The sequence below is a fragment of the Thamnophis sirtalis genome, unplaced genomic scaffold (genome assembly GCF_051295495.1).
Source record: "Thamnophis sirtalis isolate CommonGarterSnake01/CBP01778 unplaced genomic scaffold, rThaSir2_p1.2 scaffold_8, whole genome shotgun sequence".
Lineage (NCBI taxonomy): Eukaryota > Metazoa > Chordata > Lepidosauria > Squamata > Natricidae > Thamnophis > Thamnophis sirtalis.
In genome coordinates this window covers 47,298,578-47,324,269 of record NW_028261388.1, presented here as the reverse complement: position 1 = coordinate 47,324,269, position 25,692 = coordinate 47,298,578, and positions in this window count along the sequence as shown.

The window sequence follows — 25,692 nt, the reverse complement described above, 5'->3', positions numbered from 1 at the left end:
ATGGTCCCACCAATTCTTGCCTTCAGGCAAGTGGAATTTTTTTTTTGCAGATGTTCCAATGCACCATTGTTGCTATTTGTCATGCCATTGTTTGTAATCAGTCAGTGCAATCTTCTTGCAGCAGCTAACCAGTTGTTTTACTGTTTTTTAACTTCTTTGTGAAACTAAGAAACCTTGCATTTGCTTTCTGTTGCTCTCTTCTCAATTCTGGTTTTTTAAGCATTTGCTTTTAAGACTTGGTCTTATGCAGGCAGAATTACCCATCTTTCTCCTTTTTCAGTTTTCCTGCTCTTAGCCTTTGCCAGGTTATGTTGCTTTCTACATTGCCTGTCATTTCAATTTAAAATTTATTTAAATTTGAGGCAATTATTTTTATTATTAATTGATATTATTAAGCAAAATTGAAGTGTGCTGTGAATGGTAAACTTTTATTTATTAAAACAAAACTTAATGTTTTATTGGTAATATATCAGAATTGATTATATTAGTTCAATTATGTAAGTTAATAAATAGGATAATTTTTAATAGACCTGATGTACACTATACAAAAGTAGGTCTATTCTAATAATGTAAATGATTAGATTGCATGTCTAGTGAATAAATGAATTATTTATAAACAAAGAAAGTAAAAGTATGGAGGAATTATATAAAACAGTTATCAGTATTTATAACTTATTCCTAAGTGAAAGCCTGAACTTCCTAAGTTAAAATTTGATATGCCTGAGCTGACTAATTCCTCAATCTATTGTGTTTGATAATCATTTTATACAGTCAAGCCATCACTTAATGGTGTATTTGATGACTATAATGAACTTGATGTTACCACATTTGCACCCATTAGACAATAACAAAGTGGATGTATTATTACTGGGAATAATTTTCACTTGAATATCCATTTATCTCCTTTCTTTTCAGTGGTTTTCTTTTCTCTTTCTTTCTTTCTTTCTTTCTTTCTTTTTTTGCATGCTTATGTTTACATATTCTCAACTAAATTTCCTAGCAGAAGAGTAATTAAATACTCTCACTTGTTTGTTGATTTCTAAAAATATTTGCATATGCTTCGGAAACCGGCTCTTTCTACAAGCTATAAATATTGTACTTTAAAAACAATTGCTGCAAAATGAGACAGGGAGGGATAGGTCAAAATAATTTTATGCACTAATTAACCAGCAGTTCAAGCCAATGTATAATTTGAGACAATTTCAGCTTATGTTGACTTTTTAATTATTTATTTAAAGAATAGTAAAGATTATAGTGAACTCATTCTATATCATGTTCTATAACTATGATATCTGCTTTTATTTTCAATAAGATTTGTATTTAAGTTTATTTAGTAATGCTATATTTTGTGGAAATTGGAAAATTAACACTGTTTTCAAAAGAAATAATTTAAAATAATAATATGCCATCAGTTGTAAAAGGCAGCTTTACTCGGAATAGCTTACAATGCAATGATACCTGTAATACCATCATACATCAACATTAACCTACCTCAGGTCCTCGTGAAGGATTTGATAGGTAGATAAAATGCCAAACCCAGTCTGAACATTGCTGACTGTGCGATGAATCATAATATGCCAATATATTATAACATGCTAGGTTCTTGAAAAGAACTTGATGCTTATGAAGGTCAACTCCAGCTAAAGAATTGGCAGTCAAGACCTTACCTTTTTGTGTACAATAACATTAATCTGACTCAATTTATGTCTTAATTAATATTAAAGTTCTTACTCTTTGAACAATGATATGTTTAAAGTAACATGCAAATACACAAAGCATCAAAAATATTAAGAGATACTGCCAATAATAAGTAGATCTAATTAAAAAAACTGTAATATGTAAAAATCATCCAATCTTTTCAAACAAACAAACAATGATCTTGATTCCTAACAATGCATACAAACAAGCATATTTCATTTGTTCAATCAACTTGCTTTTTTTTCTTGTCCTTGCAGCCTCTCAGAGTAGTTCAGATATCCTTTGGAAAATTTAAAGCCCTCAGAGCTAAGTTTGGGAAGGCCTTTAGAAAATTATAAAATAGCATTTTTATTAATAATTAACCCTTCCTTGGTAATCAAAAGTATGTATTAGCTAAAAGTGATGAGCTTAAAGAATCTGAATGGTAGCATGTGTGAGATGGAAGAAACTTGATTGTTCATTTTGTTCAATTTCCTGCTCAGTTCAAGAATCTTACATGTGGTCCTACATCCTCTATTTTTTTTAAAAAAATGACCCCAAAAAAATCCAATCTTTGGATGAAAGTTGTGAGTTAAAAATAAGAATCACCCACTGAAAATTGGAATATTACACATGAGAGAAACCAAAAATGAATAAAGAACAATGTGTTCCTAGCAAGATGATGTTATACAACTTGAGACATTTTTCTCCCTGTTATTTCTACCCATCCAATTCAGGCAGGCAGATTGGGCATGTTATGGATCATACCAGGCAGAGAATGTTAGCTGTTGGAAACCTGGAAACATGCCTTCTATGCTTTAGCTCCTGCTCTCTGGAATATTCTCCCTTCAGATATTGGGATGACTCAGTTTGTACTCAGCCTGAGACCTAAATGTGTTGAGGACCTCATTCCCTAGCTGTGTTCCATAATAACAGTTTTACTTGAAGTCATATATAGCCATATCAGTGACGTGCAGTCAGGGGAGGCAGGGGAGGCAGGGCCTCAGCATAGTCATCATGAAAAGGAAAAAAAAATTAAAAGGAAAAAGGCTGAGGTAGTTGCTGCCAGAGTCACAGTGGATGACACTGCTTAATGCATCTCTCAGGGGATAGGGCGGCATACAAATTGAATAAATCCAATCCAGTCCAATCCAATGCTTAACTGTTTAAAAAAGCCCCTAAAAAAGTGCACTCTACAGGAGGAGGCGAGAGAACCACGTTCCTCATTTAGTCTATCTTTATGATCCCTGGAGCAGAATTAAGCAAGGGTTAAAAGCCGAAAAATTCCTTATGTAGATGAGGCATGTGGTTCTCTCGCCTCCTCCTGTGGAGGGCACTTTTTTTAGAGGCTTTTTTTAAAACAGTTAAGCAGTCATCCATTGGAGATTCTGGCAGCAGCTAACCCAGCCTTACTTCAGCAGCCCTTTTTCTTTTTACATTTTTACATTTTCATCACGGCAGACAAGAGTAGAGTTGAAATCCTCTGTGACACAGATGGAAAAGGTATGTGGGTCGGAGGGAGGGGGGAGGAATTCAAAATTAATGTAATTTGTAAGTAATTGTATTATTGTAAGTAATTTGTGTGTGAGTGTGTGTGTGTGTTTGTGTGTTTTACCCACCTCTGCTGGTGCATGGGCTGGCACTTTATTTTTTATGTGGGACATAGAGGCCGGCAGGGCTTATGGACATAGCGGCAGGGGGGCTTTTGCCTCTAGCGCCGGGGCGGCAGGGTGTCTTTGGTTCCATCCAGCATTGATTCTTTGAAGCTTTCCATAGGTCCTCTCTGCTTTTAAAGTCTTCCATTGGTCTAAGGAAGTTTTTCCTCTATGGCAAACATGGTGGCAAGGCTTTAAAGCCCTGCCATCGTATCCACCATCCCGCTCTATGGCGGACACAGCGCTGGGGCGGCAGGGTGGCTTTTGCCTCTTGAAAGCTCTTGAAAGCTCTGCTGTGGGCGAAAGAAAGCACTTTAATCAGTGGGCTGCCAGGAGAGAGGAGAGAATGCTCAGGCATTCTCTCCTCTCCCCCCGGCACCCCACTGACTAAAGCGCTTCCTTTCGCCCGCCTAAGCTCTGCTCAAGCAGGGGAAAGAAAGTGCTTTATACAGTGGGGTGCCGGGGGAGAGGTCTGCCTCACCAGCCATAAACTTCACCTCATGTCACTGAGCCATACATAGTTATAGACATGGGCAGCTATATAAAACAAACAAACAAGAAAACATTATTTAGATTATCCCCAAATCTTTTAGGTTTGTAGCCCAGAAAATGATGAACTGGGAATAGGCATGGCCTCTATTGCATCATCTATATATGAATAAAAATAATCCTACGCCTGTTATCTTAGGGCACTTAAAAGAAGTAATTTCTCTAGTCCTGATGTAAATGATAGACTGTTAGTGGCCAGCCAATTCTAATAGGTATGATATCAATGGGAATTTTGTGTAAGAGTGTTAAAAGGATAATATGAGGGTGAAGGCTACCCAATTTTCCTCCCTTTTGATTGGCTTTTTAAAATTATTTGCCTGGAAAATAATTATGGGGCTTTTAAATATTGAATCAGTTACAAATAATGTTTCCTTTATTCATCATTTTATTAGATGGCAATGCCAAACTTGGTTTGGCAAAATGAAAAGTGATTTTCTCAGATGTATTCTTCTAAGTAATTGATTTAGCAGTAGAACAGATTATCAGGATGGGAGAGTTGCATAGTAGGAATTATTTATCTCTTTCAGAGATAATTGCTTATCTCATTCAAGAATTTTTATTTTTAGATTTGCAACACAGAATGTTTGAGACAATTAGGGTTTTTGTTGATGTATTGCCATTTCTATTGTCAATAGAGTACCTATTTCAGTTGATAATGTTTTCAGATTTAATATTGAAGCATTTCAGAAATACCCATGACGAACTTGCTATTTTCAGAGTTATTGAGAAATTTAAGTTTGCCACAAAAACTATAAAAATACCCAAGTTTGTTATCATGAAACAAACTTATGTAATTTTGGAATTAATTTTCTCTGTTCATGGGAGATTGCCGATTGGTATGGCAATTTGTATCCATATTCTTATTATGATCATACTATTTTTTGCTGAATTGTATCCCTAACCTAATGATAGACCCACAGAGTAGATACTGTAAATATGAGAGAGAATCTGGACCTAGTGTTAGAAGTCTCTGTTGAACATCTGTTCATTCTATAAAATATAGAACTGACTCAAGTAATTTATGGATCATTTTAAATGAACTCTGTTTTAGGCAGCAGAGATTTAGATCATGGTTTAAGCTAAATATAAACAAGATAGCTGAACATATAGAATATATCTAGGAAGAACCATCTTAAATATGATGCTGCATGAAAAGGAGCCCACTCTTGTATCTATTCTATTGCAGAGGTGGTAGTCATAAAATATTTGTGTGCTTATCTAATTTTCAGGCTACTCAAATTAAAAAAATTAAGAAAAAATCCACAATCAGCAAACATAAAATTCCCTGAATCACCTTCAACCTAAAAAGGCCCACTGGATATCTTAACACAATGCTTGTGAGGTAAGCTATATGTTAAAGCTTGCTTATAATAAGGTGAGTTAGGTGCTAAACCACAGCAGGCAGTTTAGGGTCTATTACTGGGCTCCTTTAGATTATTTTGGCTAATTAATAAGAACCAAAGCAAGTCACTCATGTCTCCTTGTAATGACATTATAAGAAGTAACCAGTACTTTAATTCAACCTAGAAACTAATGGTAGCTGGTGTAGATCAGAAGTATTACATGGATATAGTGAAATCTGCCTAGCTTGATTTGGCCTGCTGCGTTATGGATTAGCTGTAGGATAGCAGGGTTCAAAAAGCAGCTCTGTATAGAAAATATAGACTACTTGTGAAATCAAAGCTTAAATGATTAAAGAGGTCTCTTGATTGCAGCAACAATTCAGACATTATAGTAAGATTTTGGTAGCAAAACAGTCAACCAGAAGTCAAAATAGGCAATTAATAAAATCTGCATATTGATGAACCCTTTCACTGTCACTTAACCAATGATCTCTCTTAGCAGCCTCATTAAAAAAAAGGTGAGAGTGTCAACCCCTATAGAATCCCACAAAGCACTGGCTTCAGACTAGAACTTTCTCTTTTCTGCCAATACTAACTGAAACCTGTCAGAAATCAGGCTAGTTAATACCATGCCTCACACTCTTATTAATTAAAAATAATAAAAATAAAAATTTCTGAATATTTACAGTATATATTTAGTTGAAAATGATCAAATTGCATCCCTGTAAAATTAAATAGATAAATCAGATGTCAACACACAACACATATTAGCTATCTCTAATGCAAGACTGGAAGAGAGATCCAAGAAATATACTAGACATATATTCTTGACAAGGAATTAAGACATTATATATTATGTTATTTTAGTACACAGATTCCCAAATTGCAAATAATCCACATGTGTACCAACAAGGTTATGTAGAAGATGGCCAGGCAGAGCCCAACAGCAGGATCAAATGATCATCAGTTTGGAAACCGTACATAGTGACAAGAGACCTAAACCCAGTCCCTGTGAATTTGGTTGAGTCTTACCTAGTGCCAATTTGACTTGGCCATTAGTAAATCACATTCTTGTGTATAAAACCCTTGTAATAAACCCTTAATGCTTTGAACTCAACTCCTGTTCCTGGTTACTTGTGCCTAACAGTTCAGCATTCTCTGCATGTCTAATAGTTTGAAAAATTTGGGGAAATAAAAAGAAAATTGAACACCACTGGTATTTTAAAAAACATAAGTTCCTCCTTTTATTTAAATCAGTATAAAGATTGAATTATATATTTTTTAAAAACTTGAGGTGGCAAAACAGTTGTTGATTTTATTCTTCCTCTTTTTTTATTCCAAAATTTGGACAACCTCCAAAATAGCAGCTAAATTTTGTTTGAATACCCTTGCTATTCATTACACAATAATGTGTGGTGTTTGGATGAAGAATATTTGAAGTAGTTTGCAGAATAACTCAGGATGTTCTATACATTGTTGTCTTGTGTTGTAAAGTGCATCACTGTTCAGATGATGTAAACTGAATCAATGAAGTCAACTGCAAGGCAAGTAACACAGCTCCAGTGAAGTCTGTGACTAAATTTGCATTGTCTCAAAACAATTATTTTTTCCTTACTCAATGCAAAATGATACTCATAATTTCACTTTTATTTTCATATATTTTATGATCTGCACTACTCATCATTATTTTGGGGTTACGAAGACAGCCATCAAGAAGATTTTTCTCATCTCTGCCTTGCAGTTAACTTTGTTTTATCTCTTTTCTCTTAAGAATACTCTAGTTTTCCATGTGAAGTGATTTGAAAAAAAAAGGAGGCCACACGTAGAATAAAGTGATATTAAAAAAGGAAAAATCAAGTTCTGTGATCAAATCAACCCTGAAATGAACAGATTTCTCTAGAGCTGCTGCTTCTGCCTCAATTGCCTTTGAACTAAAATCTTTTTTGCCCTGTCTCAGTGACTTGCTGAAGGAAATATTTTCATGGACTTGATCATAGCCCATGGATTGCTATTCTTTAGTTCTGCTCTTTTCTTGAAAGTAGAAGCCTGTTAGCCAAGCTAAGAAGGAATAAAAAAGCATTCATGTCTTTGAGTTACTTGGTTTCTTCTTTATTCTAAGTGTCTCAAAATTGTACTGCATTTTGAGCATTGACTATAATAATAGAATATTATAGAGATAAAACATTTTTCATTTTTTAAAAATCTGAAAAAATTGGATGAATGTACTAAGTTAACAAAAAATATTGCAGAAATTACTAAAACAGCAGCAAAATATTTTAAATTCAATAGTGACTATTGAATTTTAGGCTATTTAACTAATATTTTTAAGAAGATTGATATGAATAAATTAATATACTTTTGTATCCAACATTGACTGTTATTTAATATTATAAAACAATAGATTTACAATTCTCCCCTCAGAGATCATAACCTTACAAATGGGAGCAAACATCTAAACATTGTGTGACAAATACAAAGATATTCAAACAAAATTTAACTACTGTTTTGGAGGTTGTCTTCAAAATCTGGAATAAGAAAATAGGGGAACAATACTCGCAAAGATCCTTTTTCAAGAGGCAACTGTTGTTTCTTGTTTTGTTTTAGTTTCTTTGAAGACGTTTTACCTCATCCAAGAAGCTTCAGGGAGCAATAAGATCAGCATCTGTTTTGCTATCTCAGTTTTTAAAAAAAATATATAATTTAATCTTTATACCAATTTAAATAAAAGGAGCACCAAGGAGGACATTTGATATTGATTTAATTTCTTCTTAAATAGATGACCTAAACAATCTTTTCCAGGTATTAGCAAAATCTCCTTTTTAGAAATTGTGAATGTAAAATACTTAATCTAGGTAATATAAAAGGTCTTTTTTGGATTGCCAAAATGTCAATAAGGTATTTGACCACTGCAAATGAACTCTCTGGCACACTTAAATTGAGATTGAGTCTTATTCTTTTAATTCCAATAGTGTATTCATACAGATAGTTTAAAATATCTCTCTTATTTCTTAAAACTAATTGAGACCAGATATTGTGTGAAAATCCACAGAGCCTTAAATCAGATTTTATTTCAACTAGCTATGAGGGACTAAAGTTATCTTGCAAAGTTAAGGCAACTAAAAGATTTGCAAAGATTAGCTTGAGCCAATATCTTAGATGGCAAAATTGGATTTGAATCTCTAATGAGGTCGGGCCTATTTCTAGTCTTAATGAATAATAAAACATAGCCATGATTGAGTTTCAGATGTAGCTAGTTAAATGTTATCTTAATCCCCTCTGTTTTTCTTTCCTGTGAAGCAGGGGACACCTAGCTTTAAAAGCAAAGGAAAAAAAGTAAAGATTGTTATAGGTCCTTTCCCAAGGGAATCTAGTCTATATATTACAACTGTACATCCGGAATAGGTGCATCAAAAAGTGTGACAGCCTGAGTGAAGCACCTGCTTCAAATTTGTGTTTTTTCTTTCTGACAGCTGCTTCAAAGGATATTTCTTGCTGTTTATATACTGTATGTATGCATGCAAAATCACAACAGTTCATTGGAACAAAGCATTTTCTGCATATATGAATGCTTGTACATACTTTCAAAGCAGCTATGGGAATTTACATAGGTCACAGATATTTACCTCTTTCGAAAAAAGTATTTTGCTGTGTGCTGAGGTGCTTTTCATTGTATTTCTTTTGAATGCTCTGCACAGTCCCAATAAACAGCATATTTTCTGCATAAAATAAAAATATGTAATTCTGACCTAAACCAGGATGTTTCAAACATTTCAGATAGTGGATATTATTGAATAATCCTGAATTATTGTATACATTGCACAAATAAACACACAAAATCTCAAGATAATATATCACTGAAATTTTGAGATATTTCCTTCAAGAACAGTGAAATTTCATAACCGTTGAAAATTTTGTGAGATCCTTCTTTCTTCTGTTTGGTGAACAATCAAGCCTTATTACTTGCTAAGTGATCTGTTCACTTTGCAAAAGGGCATTCTTTTCACATTCTTTCTCATTTCACAGAACATGCATAGAAGTCATTCATATCAAATTCAAGCAGGTGATTGAATCAGATAATCTAAGATCATCTCTTCACAGATGTGAGTAGCTTGCTTGTATAATATGCTTTGCAGATTGAAAAGAAAGTAATGGGTGCCTTCAAGACATAGAAATATTTTCATAGAAATTGTTTGAACTAGTCCTATTTTATATGTTCAGGTATACATGCATGTTTTCAAACATATTATTAGTCGGAATTCAGAAATAATACAGAGGTAGAAGAAAACATAAATATTGTTTTAGTTACTCCTGATTAAATTAAAGCCATCCCTTTTTTTTAAAAAAAACAATCCCTATTGTCTCACACTAAATGCAGAAAAAAGAGTAGTCTCATTGGGAAGGGATAGAAAAGGAAGAGCTGAACAGATGTGTTAGGGAGATTACTGTTAAGAGGGGAGGGGAGGAGGAGAGGAGAAGGAGAATAGGAGAAGGAGAGGAATGGAGGCGGAGGAGGGAGAGGAGAGGAGAAGGAGGAGAGGAGAGAAGAAGGAAAGGAGAAAGAAAAGGAAAGGAGAAGGAGAGAGGAGAAGGAAAGGAGGAGGGGAGAGGGCCATTGCCTTTCATGTGGGTGTCTGCTGTGAGGTAGCAAAGGAAGAGAAGCTGTTGCTCTTGCTTCTGTCTCATTCAAGGTAGAACATTTAAAACAAATGTTTGTGAAGTTTACACTACCCATCCGTCCATCCACCCATTCAGACAATTTTACTTATAAACTGCTGCAATAAAACATCAGCTGCCAGAGGTTAAAATAGCACTTTTCCAGGCTGTCAAAATCAGTGAGACAGCTTCCTTTTTTCAATAAACTCTACTCTGTTCTATGAATGTAAAATCACTTTCACACTTCAAAAAACAGTTATTTGAGAAGAAGAACACTCATTTCCTTTCAGATAAATATGTTCTATTTTTACCTTGTCTGTACTAAAACATTCAGAGGATTACACTTTCTTAAAAAGTACTTATTAGCCATTAAAGAAAACTTGTTTCACCATTATTCTTCATCAAGTCTTTTATTTGGAAGACAGATTTATAACTGAGTGCATAGGAATATAATTTGTGTGATGTTTTTGCAATACATTATACTTTATGACATTATTATTGCCTACCGGTATTTGGAATAGTTTATATAGGTATTAGATTGGTAAAACATTCAGTGATTAGAAGGATCATTAAAAGTTGCTTCCCCTATTCCCCAGCCCTTGCTGTAAGTGGGTCTTGTTTGTATGTATATGTATGAGGACAGAGAGAAAAGCTGTGATTCAATGAACAATCAACAACAAAGGTTTGTGTTTATTTCATAAACTAAGTACTGTATCCAACCTGTACTGTCCTAGTGTTGAAAAGTATTTGTCTTTTTAGAATCAGTAATCGATTGCACCACCTTTAGCTGCAAACATTGCACTGCCTGTAATTGATTATCAGTCTCTTAAATCATAGTATTGAAATTTTGCCCATGGAAAATTGCTTTAGCTCAGTAACATTTGATGATTTTTTTAGCTTGATATTCTCATTTCAAGGTATTCCATAGCATTTTTATAGGAGGTCATATCTGGACCTTGTCTCTGCTTTTCCAAAGGACTGAACTACATATCTATATCTATCTACCCTACCTACATCTCTCTGTGTGTGGGTGTTTATGTACACACACATACACACACACATACACACACACACATATCTTTTCCCGTGTAAGATTGAGATTGTCTTGGCAATGTTTCAGCGAGGTCTCACTCGCCATCTTCAGGCTGGAGTTTTTGGCTTAAAGCATGGTCGGAGCTGCTGTCTTTCTATAAATCTTCACAGGGGTGTATGAAGTGCTGCCATTGTTTCAGTAAGTGGATTGATTGGCTGTGTAGCTGTATCATGATTTCTGGATTGGTGCTGGCTGTGTGTCTGTTATTGTTTTGTGTTGTAACGGCCTGGGTGGTGGTTGGGGCTCATTTGTTTACCAGGGCTGGTTTCCAGATGTCTGGCAGGCAGGAGGCATCATCACATTTATTCATGTTGTGGGGATGTTTCTCTATTTTGAAAACTTTCATAATTATTCTCTTGTTGAAGTGTTCAGTTTTGGAGATTAACCTGGTTCCTTCAAAATTAATTTCATGTCCTGTAGCTTTAAGATGCTGGAAAAGGGAGGAAGTTTTTTTTCTTTTTTTCTTACTGCGTTCTTGTGTTCTGCGATGCGTGCATTTATTGTCCTGTTCGTTAGTCCTATGTATGTTGCAGGGAAGGTTTTGCATGGTATTTCATAGACTCCTTGGTTTTCTAGCTGGATTTTGTCTTTGGGGTTTCTTAAGATGTTGGCTATTTTTTGGTCAGTGTTGAAGGCTGTCTTGATATTGTGTTTGTGGAGAATTTTGCTGATTTTATCTGTGGTGCCTTTGATGTAAGGGGGGAGGGCGATGCTGTTGTCCTGTTCTGTGTCTCGGTTCTTGGGGGGAGTCTCCCTTTGGATTAGGTTGGTAATTGTTTTTCTTTGGAATCCATTGGAAATTAATATGTTTGTGAGACTGTCTCCTCCTCTCAGACTGTTGCGGGCTGGACTATAGTTTGAAAAGAAAACTTGTAAAAATTTCTAGGAACACTGCACATATCTTTATTTGTAGTGCAAACAAAAACATGAAATAATACAATATTTAAAATGAAGAACAATTTTAACCAACATAAATATACTACTAATTCAATGGGAAGTGTGGGCCTGCTTATTTGGGATTACAGGGCTAAAGGTCTTTTAAACTTAGAGGACAATTCACAAACTGATTTACTTTATGCCACACTTGTGCATGTGTATGTATACACATGAATATCTACCAAAATTGTTCAGAAGCCAATTTGGTGGATGTACTTTATATATAGGAAGAATCAAAGCAGTGGGTGAATTCTCCTTCAGGCATTTTACTGCGGTTGAATTTGAATTAGTGTTAGCCAACTTCAGCTGATTTTGAAAAAGCAAGGACACATGGAGACACCCACCCACTTGTAAAGTGCTACTTTAAAAGCAGTCCCTTCCCTATTCACCCATTAACCCTGGGTCACATGGCTGTGAAAAACATCTGAAAGGCTGTTTTTAAACACTTTTAAAGCACTACTTTACAAGCTGGCAGCTGCTTTTCATCCCACCACTCCATGGGGTGGATACTTTGCATTGGTGGTCCATAACTGACCTGCGTGCTGTAGTTTGAGGATGCCTGTCTTAGATTATCCTTTTTTTCCTGGTGCATTCCTGAAGTGAGTTTGACTAAAATGAATGACCTGTTTTAGGAAAATTAATTGTCTCAAGGTGTGTCTCTCAGTACGAATTGGTGAGTCCTAGAATTTTAGAAACTGTTTTGAATGACATTTTTATAGTCCTCTTCAGAAATTTATTTTGTAGAAGGTGTGATGGGTATTTAGAGTTCGTGATATGAAAATTTCTCTGAGATGAGGAGAAACAAAATTTTTGAAGGATAGATTTGGCCCAAACCAACTCTGTTAGTTTACAAGCTGAAATACTCATACAACTGGTCTTAGATATATCTTTCATGTAATTGTTTGAAGGAGTGAACATTTGTGTACATTGATTTTGGTCATAGATTAAATGAAATTATTAAATGAATAAATGATTAAATGACACTAAACATTATTTGTTCACTGAAACTCCCTTTAAATGCAGTAGTGCATTGCAAATTCTAAAAATCTGAAACAGAACACTTTTTTTTAGAAGTGTATATAATGTTATCACTTATAACCCTCTGGTTGATAATATTTAATTTGATAATGAATATAGTGACAAGAAAAATAATAATTCACACACATAAAATCTTTGTGTTCGATTTGCCCCCTTTTTATGGCTGCTATGATTCTAATGTCAATGTCAACCATCTGTGAAATGCTGCATGCCTATCAGATCTTCCTTTCTTTTCACCATTTGCTATTGGTCTTCCACTTAAATTGCATACTAACAGTGATAGTGCTTTAGCTTTACATCTGCTCCTTTTGAATGGCTTGACATATTTATATGCACAGATAAACTGCACATTTTGTTCCCTTCGTTAAAAGCAGCAAAAAATCATAGAACTTATTAAAATGTTTTGTACCAGGGTTTATCTGTAATTCATGCTGTAGCACAATGTACCACTGATTATATGGCTATATTTGCTCTTTTAAATATGCAATTTATTTCTTGCAAGAATGAATTTAAAATAGAAGAATCTTGTTTGTAATTCAACATTCTGAATGGAGTAAGAAATAAGTAATGACTGTAGGGAAGAACTATATTGCCAGGGATTTAGAAGGCACTTAAATCCATCATTTCATGTCCAACCCAAATACATAGCCATCTATGCATAAATTTTATTACAATTGATACATTATATACCATAAATCAGGGATATCAAGCTCAATTTCATTGAGGGCCACATCAGGATCATGTTTGACTTGGGCTAGGGTGAGCGTGGCCAGGGTAGGTGTGGCCAGTTTGACATCACTTGTGTCAGGCACACCTGTAGTGGCCTGAGCACTCTGCCAGTGAAAATGGGCTCCCGAATTCTGTTTTGGGCTGCAATAGCCTCCTGCAACACTCTGCCAGTGAAAAGCGGCCCTCTCGCACTCCATTTTTACTGGCAGAGATACAGCAGGCTGGCCCCTCACTTTTTCCAAAGTGGCCCCATGGGCCAGATCTAAGCACCCCGTGGCCTGGATCCATACCCCGGGCCTTGAGTTTAACACCCCTGTCATAAATGGATAAAAATCAAAGAAACACACATTATCCAAGAATAGTACTGTGTCCTAACAAAATATAACTTAAAGTCCTTAGCCTATCCTAGCCCTGTTTAATCAAAAACAGTAACTGTTGCACTGCTAGATGTCAGTATGTTTAGACAGAATGCATCAAGTCAGATGGCCAAAAATTGGATAGGAAGTTGCCAAGTCATTTTGAGTTCTAGTAGAAACTTATAGAACTATACACAGATATAGAGAAATATTCACAAATAGAGAGAATGACTGAATTAGACTATTTGAAACCTAATCATAAATTTAATTACCATCTAACATGATTTTACATACTATAATAATTGCTGACCTTATTCTTAATCATACTTTTTGACTTACTGATATCCTGAAATAAATATTATTCATGGCATAATTAACTGGGAAGGAAGTAGACTGCATAGATTTACCAGTGGCCTCTTCATAAAATTAAAAATTAAAATGCTTCTGTTAACAAAAAGGTTACTAGTTCCAGTGATGTCATTTGCTATGGCGGCAGGCTCAGAGATTGCTCTGAAGCCTAGCTGGCAAACCAGGGGTCTGGCGGCATAAAGAGCAGCCATTTGTTGGTCTCAGAGGGACTCGGCGAAGACGGTGGGGCACTTTTCTGCAGGCAGGGTGAGGTGCAATCTCCTCGGCGATGCAGAGGCTTAGCCCTGATCCCAGACATCTGAAGAGGACACATGGCAGCCCCAAAGCCATGATGCAGCACTTTTGTAGATGTGAATCTGGATGCTCTCAATTTTCATGAAGAGTAAGTTGGATTTACTATCTGGTTACTGTATCTCTGGCAGTTTTTTTTCTCTTTGATGGGACTTTTAGCGGCAGTGGTAAGCAAGAGTGATTATGACAAACAGGAGCAAACAAACAAAAAATTGAAGAAGAATTAACATCATAAAGAGTTGTTGAAGGCGGCCCAAGTGGTGGAAACAGAGGAGGGAGAGTAGAGTTTTACCCTGAGGTACAGCTGGTGGATATCTGCGAACTTGCCCTGCCTGCCCTCAAGATATTTGGATAATTTTGTGTGCTGCTGTAAGAGACTTAAGATTCCATTTGAGACAGACAATATCATATTCACCGTGCGCATCAGTTTCTTTTTTTGGAGTTGGAGTTGGACACTTGAAAGGGGAATATTTCTCCTGGACAGAATGAACGAGCTGAACTTCCTTTTCTTTTTGTTCTCTTCTATTTGAGGTTTGATTCTATTTTTGTGTTCGTTTATTTGCTTCTCCCCCTTCTTTCCTTTTTTTTATGATACGAGCCTCCTCTTGTATTTTTTTTTAGATCTCCGTATGGGACTATATTCATATATATTTATATGGGACTGTACCTTTAACTGATTATATTAATCTATTTTTCCTTATAGATAGCAGTAAAATAAGTTGGAATATTGCTTAAACTGGTAGCAGATAGCTTATGAAACAGTGGGAGAAGCTTCTTAATCTAATTGATATGATCTGGGCAAAGAGGGGAAAAAAGACTTCGGCACTATTTACTTAGTCGTCCCCAACTACAACTCCTCCAACATCCCACAGAATTTTAGACAATATGGCTGGGGTAGAGAAAGTACCTACATTGCAAAATATACAGACGACTTTGCTACCGATACAAAACAATAGGGCTAGGAATCAAGAGATCACTGAAAAATCCCTGGCCAACATTAAAAATGAAATGGGAGACACGAGGGGAGAAATGAAACAGCTGTATTCACAGCAAAAGGAGATCTGGGCAAAAATTGAGAAACAGGAGGGTCAAATTCAAGATTTAGGAGTTAAAATGAAGGAAAGTGTAGGGAACATGGCGAGGTGGGAGATGAGGCAGCTTCATTTCAATAGAAGATTGGAAGATGAGATTGTTGTGTTGGACTTAGAAAGGTCAGTCTTCTTTCTCAGATTTCAAAATATTCCAGAGGAAAGAGGGGAGGAACTGAAGGAAATTATGGTTGAGATGATTGTAGGGATCGCCCAGAAGGATAAGCTGTTGATACAGAGTGATATTGATGATGTCTATAGGGTCTATTCCTCCTATACTAGGAGACAGAAACTGCAATGTGAAATGTACGTGAGGTTTAGCAAACAATCTCTGAGAGAAGAAATTTACCAGAAGGCACGTAACCAGAATACCATATACGCGTGGGAGATGGTGACAGTACTAAAACAGATACCAAGAAGAGTGAGGGAAAGGAGGCAGAAATATCAGGACCTAACAACACAATTGAGGAAATTTCAGGTGATGTATAGGTGGCTTTTTCCAGAAGGGGTGTCCTTCCTCTGGCAAGGCCAGAGGTTTCAGATTGAATCATTGCAAGATGCACAAGACTTTATGGAAAGTCAGTTGAAGAGGGGAACCCAGAGTAATGATTAAGAATTGGATAACAAGAGCTGAGTAGAGGAGTGAAAGAATAGTGCCCCAGGAGATGAGAAAGGGGGAAATGAGAGTCAAAACAAAGATGAGAGACCGCAGACGAGGCAGACAATGAAATCCAAACCTTACATTAATAAATATGGCGGATGAACTCCGCTTAATTTTTTTAAACATAAATGGTTTGAATTCACGAAGAAAGAGAAATAATATGTATTTTGTCAATGTTTTACTTACAATGTTCATCATAAGCAAACTGGATCAATCATATACTTTATTGTAATAACAAGCAGAACTTCATCCTTATTTCTATTTTTAATGATCTAAAATATGCACCTTCATAGTTCTGGTAAACAAGATAATATTTAATAATACATTTTAATAGGATTCTTAAAACCTTCTTTGTCTAGATAGGATTCTGTATAATTGGGATGCAAATTAACCAGAAATATGTAATTAGTCTATGACTGTTTAACATTGAAAGGTCACATTCTGCTGTAATAAAATTATTTGGAGAAGTCTGGAAAAAAAACTCCCATTCAAACTCTTAGACTCATCCTGACTTAAATTGCTAAAAACCTTCTCCTTTAGAAAATGGAAAAAGAATAAAAAAACGTCAATATCCCTCTCAATAATAAAAAATAAACACTCAAAAAACTGGAAGTAACAAATATAGTAACAAGAAATACTGGACTTTTTGATTTGAAAGAAAACATAAATAATATAGACAAACATATCTTAGACGATATATAAATTTATTGGAGAAAAAGAGATCCAGATAGGTTGGAGACTGCTAAAAAAAGAGAATATGGTTATATGATAAGCTTAATGAAAGTTCTAAAACAAAAGAAGACAAGATACATAAAATGCAAAGAAAGATAAACCAGGAAAAAGATTATATATTGGTAACTGGAAACTGTACAGAAACTATTCAAATGAACTAAAGTCGGTGATGGATGCTAAGTGTAACAAAATGCCTTATTTAAGTATGTTCAAAGTAGAAAGAATGGGGGGGGACTAATTAACTGTCTTTAATTATGACCACAAAATGCTTTAACTTTGGTTCATTCTTCTCAATTGACATCATATGTGTTTAACTAGACAATTATTAAGAGTAGAATGAAAATGACATGTACATAGAGAACAAGTTATACAGGAACAATTTTACATTCTTATATTGTATGAAACTGCTCTCAAGCTTGACAAGGAAGAAGACACTATTTGAAGAGTTACATAATTGCACTGCTTCAAAGCTTCCAGAACAATGAATTTTTTCAAACCTATTTGGAGGGGGAAAAAACATCTTTTAGCAAAGCTAAAGACATTGAGCCAGTTTGATGTATTGGTTAAGGCACCAGGCTATCAACCAGAGAGCATGAGTTTTAATCCTCCTTAAGTATGGGTGATTTTGTGCAAGTCACTCTGGCACATTCCTAGTAAAGAGACAATATGACTTGAAGGTACAAAGCAAAAAGATCACTTTGAATAAATATTTCATTCTATGAAGGAATGGAATGGAATAGTTTAATTTAGACCTAGAATTAAAGATCTAATGAATCTATAAAGCATAAGTTAATATACTTAGAAAACTAGCTAAATCATGTGAATTTGAATTACTTAATATAATATATTATTCAAGATGGAATGGTGAAATATATTCAGAATGTTTTCCTGTTATTTAGATGCTGAATATACTACATTCAGTTTACCAAAGGAACTCCAGAAGAATCACAGTGATCACATGGAAGAACGAAATATTTTATCAAAGTTCCTAAAAAGAATTAAAGTTCCAACAACTGGGGGGAAAAAAGATAAAATCATGGCTTTACTTGATGTCACCAGTCTACTCCATAGATGAAAATAGAATCAATCATAGGAGTATTATATAATACACTAAATCCAACATACAAAAATTAAATTACCAAGGCTTAAGAACATATTTTATGTCCACTGCTCAAGAGCAGGACATATTTTAAAGTTTTGATTAATGGCTGACAGCTTCCCTTAAAAGGGCCTGTCAGCCGGGAGTTGGATGTTGGTTTATAGTGAGTTCTTATTTTGAACTAACAGTACCATTGGAATCTGCCTCCTCATCTGTTTCCCATGCACAACATTGCATCCTTGAGACTATACTGTATGCATGGTCATCTATGAATTAGATCCATACTGCTCCTGACTAGTCAAGACTGCCTGGGAAAGACATGTGGCTAGATTCTAGTGACAGTAAATTCATCATTAAGTGAAGGGTTGTTCTCAGCAACTTTCAAAGAAATGCTAGTGCAATGAGTAGGTGGTACCTCTGGGGTCTTGTATGGGATATCCTTGCCCCAAACAAGCTTGGTATGTGATCTGAAAGTTTTTCTGGACTCATGAATCCTGGAGTAGAAACAGGTAGCAGTTATGGGTGGGATCAACTTTTGGGTTATGCACCAACTATGCCTCTTCTTAGATCAAGAAACTCTCCTCTCAGACACTCATCCCTTGGTCATCTCTGAGATGGACTTTTGCAATGTGCTATACGTAAGGCTAGTCTTGAAGAGTATTTGGAAGCTGCAATTGGTACAAAATGTTGCCGTATGAGCAGTTTTAGGTGTCTCTGGAGTGGTGTATATAACACCTCTGCTACACAAGCTGCACTGGTGGCTGTTTGCTTCTGGATCCAATTCAAAGTGTTAGTCATTACCTTTAAAGCCCTTCCTGACATGAGACTAGGATACCTGAGGAATCATCTCATCTCAATTAGATCAACCTATCCTACCTCATCAAATAGATAGGGCATGTTTCATATCTCATCGGTTGAGGAGTTTTGATTGACAGGATCTAAGAAGAGGGCCTTCTCAACTGCTGCCCTGGCCTATGGAATATCTTACCCTTAGAGGTGAGGTGAGCTCCTCTTCTGCTTTTCTGGAAGAATTTTAAGATCTGGAGTGTCAATTAGCATGAAGGTGTAAAGTATGATGCAGCCTGGGAGATGGTTGGTGGCCTGAGGACATTCCCACTGCTTTGTTAATCTCCTAGTCTTTTGATTTGTTAACCTCCTAGTATTTTGATTTTTATCTTTATTTCTAAGTTTTAACCTATTTTAATTTCTGCTTTTTTTGTGTATCAATGAGATTTTATTATTATATTGTAAACTCTCCAGAGTCAATTAGGTGAGATGGGTAATAGAAAATTAATAAATAAAAAATACAATATTTAGCCCATTGTCTCAGCCAAATCTTTTTAATATATACATCCAATTCAGTCCATTATCAATGTCCAGAACATAGATGAGACTGGATTTATTGTTAATAGAGCTGCCACTTACCAAGCATCCCTTAAAGCCCAGGCAACAACATTCTGACCATCAGGAGCCACCAGGAAATAGAGTTGTGAATCTTCCTTCCTTTGTAATAGTTCCTTTGGTGCAAACATCTGAATTACAGCCAGAATATGCTGCATACTATACCCAGAAGGTGGCCCTTGCCAACCTCCCATAGCTAATCACTCCAACTACATCACATATTTTCACAGAATACTCAGCTTACCACACATACCAACATTTCCCCACAGAAGCATTATCTCCAAACTGTTCAACTTCATCAACAGTAGCCGCCAGCTGTAATCACTGAAAACTCCATTCTCCCAGGCTGAAAAGCTTAACCCTCACTCACTTCACTAAATGCTTATTGCTGCTACTTTTGTTTTGTAAAAGCTGAATCCATGTTTATTGGCCCTCGTCTGGTTCATCACTCTCCTTAGTTTAGACGAGTGTTTTTCAAACATGACAACTGTAAGATATGTAGAGTTCAATTCCCATAATTCCCCAGATAGCATGTTGGCTGGGAAATTCTGAGAACCAGCATGGATTTCTGGGAATTGAACTCCATGCATTTTAAGTTGCCAAGTTTGAAAAACTGGTATATTCATTTTAAGTCTATATTTAAAGCCTGTATTAGTACTCATAAAATTGTGATTTAAAAACTACGCTAATGGCATAATGATGACATTCTAGAGATTATTACACTGTTATTAGAAGAATATGAAATGCCCTAGGCATGCTGCTTATGGTAACATTATTTGCAGATTCTTTAGTTATTCATCTGAACACAATTATCTCCCTTGATTTTTCTGCAGGGGCTAAATATCCTGTGGAATATCTTTCTCTCTCTCTCTTTCTCTCTAATGCATCTATTCCAACTATTCAAAAATTAAAGAATTATATGTTTAGGTTTACAGGTAGTGCAGCTGTGTCTTTTTTGAGTCATTCAAGAAAAAAAATAATTTCTCCTGGGTGCTTCCGGTAGAGTGCAAGAATGGGTTGTCTCATCTCTTCTGTTTAGAGACCGAGCTGTCAACTTTGTGGCCACGCCCTGTCCTTACCCTCTCTGGCCCAGTTTCGGCTCAGTCTATGTTTAGACCAAATGTGTCAACTGTATCAGGACTTCTTGCACTCTCAGGAACAGGTTTTTATAGTGATTCTTAACAAATTTAGAGAGCTTCGTAGCACCCTGATTGACTGGAAAATCAATTTAAAAAGTGATCTAGGACTACCTGGTTGCCCTGTCTTTTTTTTTAAAAAAAAGCTGCCACTGCCTTAAAAGCAATTGCGAGAGCCTCTGTAGAGGTGCAGAGTCCCTGCCTAGTTTCAGCTAGGCAAACCCATTTGTTGATGTGCATCAAATTGCAGCAGTTTCCTTCCTGCTTGATGCTATAGCGTCACCTCCTGCTTGCCTATAAAGGCTTAGAGTCCCTGCCTAGTCTTGGCCAGGTATACCCACACATCAGGCAGACAGCAGCAGCAGCTTTGCTTGTTTAGAAACAAAATGGAGAACAGGGCTGCAGAATAGGGAGACAGGGCACTGCTCCCTGAAAGATCTTGTTCTTCTGTGGAAACTTCAGATTCCAAGAAGTCAAAGTTGAGATCTGAGGCTTCCAGCAGAAAAGGACATTCCAAGGCTTCTGAAAATGATGCCAGCAGAAGGCAAAAAAATTATTAGAAAAATAATTTCTTAGAACTGAGAGGCAGCTGTCAGAAATTCAAACAACTTCTCCTTTGACAGAAGCTAAAAATTCCCGCCATTTTCAGGCTGAGCAATTGCCACACTCAGGGGCTATAATACCACAGGCTTGGTCACCAGAAACAGCAGGTAAGCACTCTTTTCACTTGTCTTCTCAAATCTGCAATGCAGCTGAAGTAAACCCATTTTTCTGCCCAGCTTAAGTGAGGAACAACAAATGTCCAGCCACTTTCAGAGGTTATCTTTACACCCATTGCAGCTGGGCTTCACCAAGAGGACTCTTTAATGTCTTCCTTGCCTGGAGATATAAAATTATTGATTTTCCAGGCTATTTCTCAGGGAGCTACTGCAGCACTGCATCAATGTATTACCCAGATAGCCATGGCCCCTCAGCCATCTACCAGCCTCCAACAAGGTCCCGAGTTAATGAGCCTGGTCCCACTGGCATGGGACACAATCTCACAACCCCTCTTCTGACAGTGAGGATTCACTTCTTCCTGATGAAGGCCAAAGGGATGCAGATCTATCAGAGAATGAGGGCTTATCCCCAGAGATACAGGCCTTCACAAGGCTGCTTCCCACTGCTACCTTTAAGTCACTTTTGCATAAAGCAAAGATGACATCTGGCATGGGAGCTGACCCACTCCAAGAACCTTGGGCCTCAGTGGTCTTAGTGAACACATTTTCTCTGAGCCAGCCATGGAACAGGATGATATTCCTGCACCACAACTTGCACAAACAGTGAGCACAGCCAGGTTAATTTCCAACCCCAAGCAGAAGTGATAGACATTTTTACAATTTGGCTCCCAACCTGGCTGATACTAGCAATAGCAATAGCAGTTAGACTTATATACCGCTTCATAGGGCTTTCAGCCCTCTCTAAGCAGTTTACAGAGTCAGCATATTGCCCCCAACAACAATCCGGCTCCTCATTTTACCCACCTCGGAAGGATGGAACGCTGAGTCAACCCTGAGCCGGTGAGATCTGAACAGCCAAACTGCAGAACTGCAGTCAGCTGAAGTAGCCTGCAGTGATGCATTTAACCACTGCGCCACCTCGGCTCTCTGGAGATACCCAAGGTAGATGATCCTGTGACATCCCTTGACTCTTCCTCCCTTGTGTCAGGAGACATATCAAAAGGGCTCAAGGCTGAGGATAAAAAGGTGGAATTAACATTGCCGAAGAAGCACCATTCATCAGCCTGGATGATCAAAGCGGCCTCTGTAGCTTCCTTTTTTAATCAGACCTCGCTGCTTTGGCTTTACCAGATGCAACAAAGAATTCCACCACATGAGGCCAGGCTCCAACAGGACCTCAACAAATTAATTGAAGCTACTCAGTTTTCAGTGGATGCCACCCTGAATGTGGCAAAGTATGCCTCCAGAACTCTGTCAACTTCCCAAAAAGTCATCTGCTCCCTACCACATGACTATTGCATCTGGGAGCGGTGATCAGCACCACATTAGGTGAAATGTTTCTATCACAAGACCACAAGAACAGCCTAGTAGCTCTTGTTCAAAAGATACAAGAGGAGCACATAGTTCCCATATCCCTCCTGGCTCAGCTATTGGGGAAAATGGTGTTGTGCATTTCTATAGCTTCCTGGACAAGACTACACACCAGGCCCCTTCGCTGGTTTCTGCTCCCATTTCAGCGGGCCTGCAGCAGCAACTCCCAGACCAGGGTTTGCATCCACCCAAGGTTATTACAGTCCCTCCGATAGTGGACATCCCCAGCCCTACACAAGGGATGTGCCTTCAAAGAACCCAGCCGCATCACACACCTACAATCTATGAAAACTTAGAGGAAAACATTAACTAAAGCACAGAGACATCATTCTGACAAACCTGCATATATTTCAAGCCTATGGTTTTCCCAGTTGCAACATACAACTGTGAAGGCTGAATAATTGGAAAGGTAGAAAAATTGATGCCTTTAAATTGAGATGCTGGGGGCGGAATGTTAAAAGTACCATGGACTTTAAGGAAGAATAAATAATTTATTACCAGACGAATTACTAGAACCACAAATAATGCAATAAAATGCAATATATTTTGGGCATAAAATATGAAAGCATTGGAGAAGACCTGAAGCTTGAAAAATGTGAAGGAAATAAAAAAGTGACCCACAGAAGACAAGTATAAAGCTATAATAATTCAAATAAGCAATTATTAACATAAGATTCTATTGAGTTTATTTCCATCACAACATGAAGAATCAGAAATGAATGAACAACTGCAATATGTTTGAAAGGCTGTTCTTTCGGAAATATTTTAGGTTACTTTCCTATGCCGTTAAAAACTATTATCTGAACTTATACTTGTGTTAAAATAGTATCATTTTAAACTATTCAAGGCCTACCTTTCAGGTTCACTATGCTCCAGCCACAAAAGCAGCTTGAAGTGTAGATAAATAATAACAAAAAAGTCAGAGTTCAAAGAAGTGAGGCAAAGCATGTTTTACATGAAGAAAATCCCAAATCCAATACATACCTATTCAATACATATATAAAGTAGTCAAATGCCTTTGAGAATTTGAAGAAGGCTGTTTTCCATGTTTCCAAGCAAACAAAATAAATAAATAAATAAATAAATAAATAACCCAGTAAATAAACCTCAATAGGAATACAAATTGAAGATGCCCTAGTGAATGGGCTTATATGTGATGTTTGAAAATTTAAATACAGTCTAGCTTTATCATTTATGACAAATATTTCCCCTCCATGGATACATTTATGAAGTTGGTTCATTCTGTTTACTCATGAACAACAACAGAGTGTTGTTATTTTGAATGTTTTACACAGAGAGGAGGTGTGGTATATGATTCTGCTTGTGAGAGAATCCCGTTTGTATGGATCCAGGAATATTTCTGTGAGTTCACTGACTCAGAGAGTACTTGTAGAAATAGCTATCTGTCATTGCTTTTATCTGACCAGGTTCCTAACATAGGTTGTTCAATTCTGTGCTCCCGGGAATGCTGTAGCCTAACCGAGTGAGCTGTTGAGAACTTGTGGGCCACTACCATCTCGCGAACCTGTCGGGCCACCTGTGGTGGGAGGCGGACGGTGATCTCCCAACCACCGGGGCTGAAGACACCTGTTTGGAGCCTGGAAGATCAGGCTGAGACCGTCTGGCTGCCGTGGAAGCGGCTATCGGTGACTGTTTGGGGGGACCTGACCCCCCTAGGTTGTCTGACGCTTCCTCTGCTGCTGTGCTGTTGTGGGGTCAGGCTAGGGACAGGGTAGGGTTAGTTAGAATTTAGGGTGGGCTTAGTGTTAAGTTATAGTTAGGTTAAGGTTAGGGCAGGGTGAGGGTGGGGTTGCTAGCCTGATGGCCTGCCGACGGGCTGCTTCCACGGGTGGCATCACGGTACAGCAGGGAGTGGGGTTGTTCCCCCCCTTTACCGTGGGGCTATCCCTGGCTCCCGGGTGTTTCTTTGTCCCCGATGGGAGGGGGTGCTGCTGGCCGCCATCTCCTGCGGCTGGCCCCTACAGCTTTCGCTTTGCAGCCTGCTGTCTCTCAGACTTCCTCGCCTTACTCTGGACTATTGTTGGCTTATTACTTTTATGCCCTTACTATCATTCTGGACTTTCGGACATTCAGCTTTGGGAGGCTTGGACATTATTTTCTGGCCTCCTTGGACTATGCAATTGCCCGGACTGTGCACACTCATAATTTTTATACACTTGTAATTTTTTACTAATAATTTTTATATACTAAATTTGTATATTTTAAACGTGTGGGGAGAGTATGGCATGACTGTGACTGACTGAATGTTCCCACTTTTATTATAATATTGTTTTTCTATTTTAACTTGTACTGTGGGGATTGATTGGTTGTATGCATGGGTATGTTAGGTGGGCTGGGAGTTTAGCCGGACCCTCCTGCACTGAGTGCTTTGGCAGAAGTGCTAGGGGGACCCGGGCTCGGTTCCAGCCCTTGGATGTGTGTGTCGAAGGGCCTGCCGATGAATCCGGCGGCTGGGGGAGAGGGTGGAGGAACCACAGATGCGGGAGTGGGCCGGAACATTGGGGTCATAATGGGGAGGGGCAGATATGGCGGGAACTTCAGGGCTAGCCATTACCGGGGAAGGAGGGTTCCCTATATCAGAGGTATCCCTCCTTCCGGCCCTGTGAATTCCACTCCAAGGCCAGATGGCGTGAGCAGTCAGGACCCTGGTCTCAGGTTGCTGATGCTAAATGCCAGGTCTGTGGTTCACAAGGCTCCCCTTGTCCAGGACCTAATTACAGACGAGGGGGCAGACCTGGCATGCATTACTGAAACCTGGCTGGGCCTGGAGGGAGG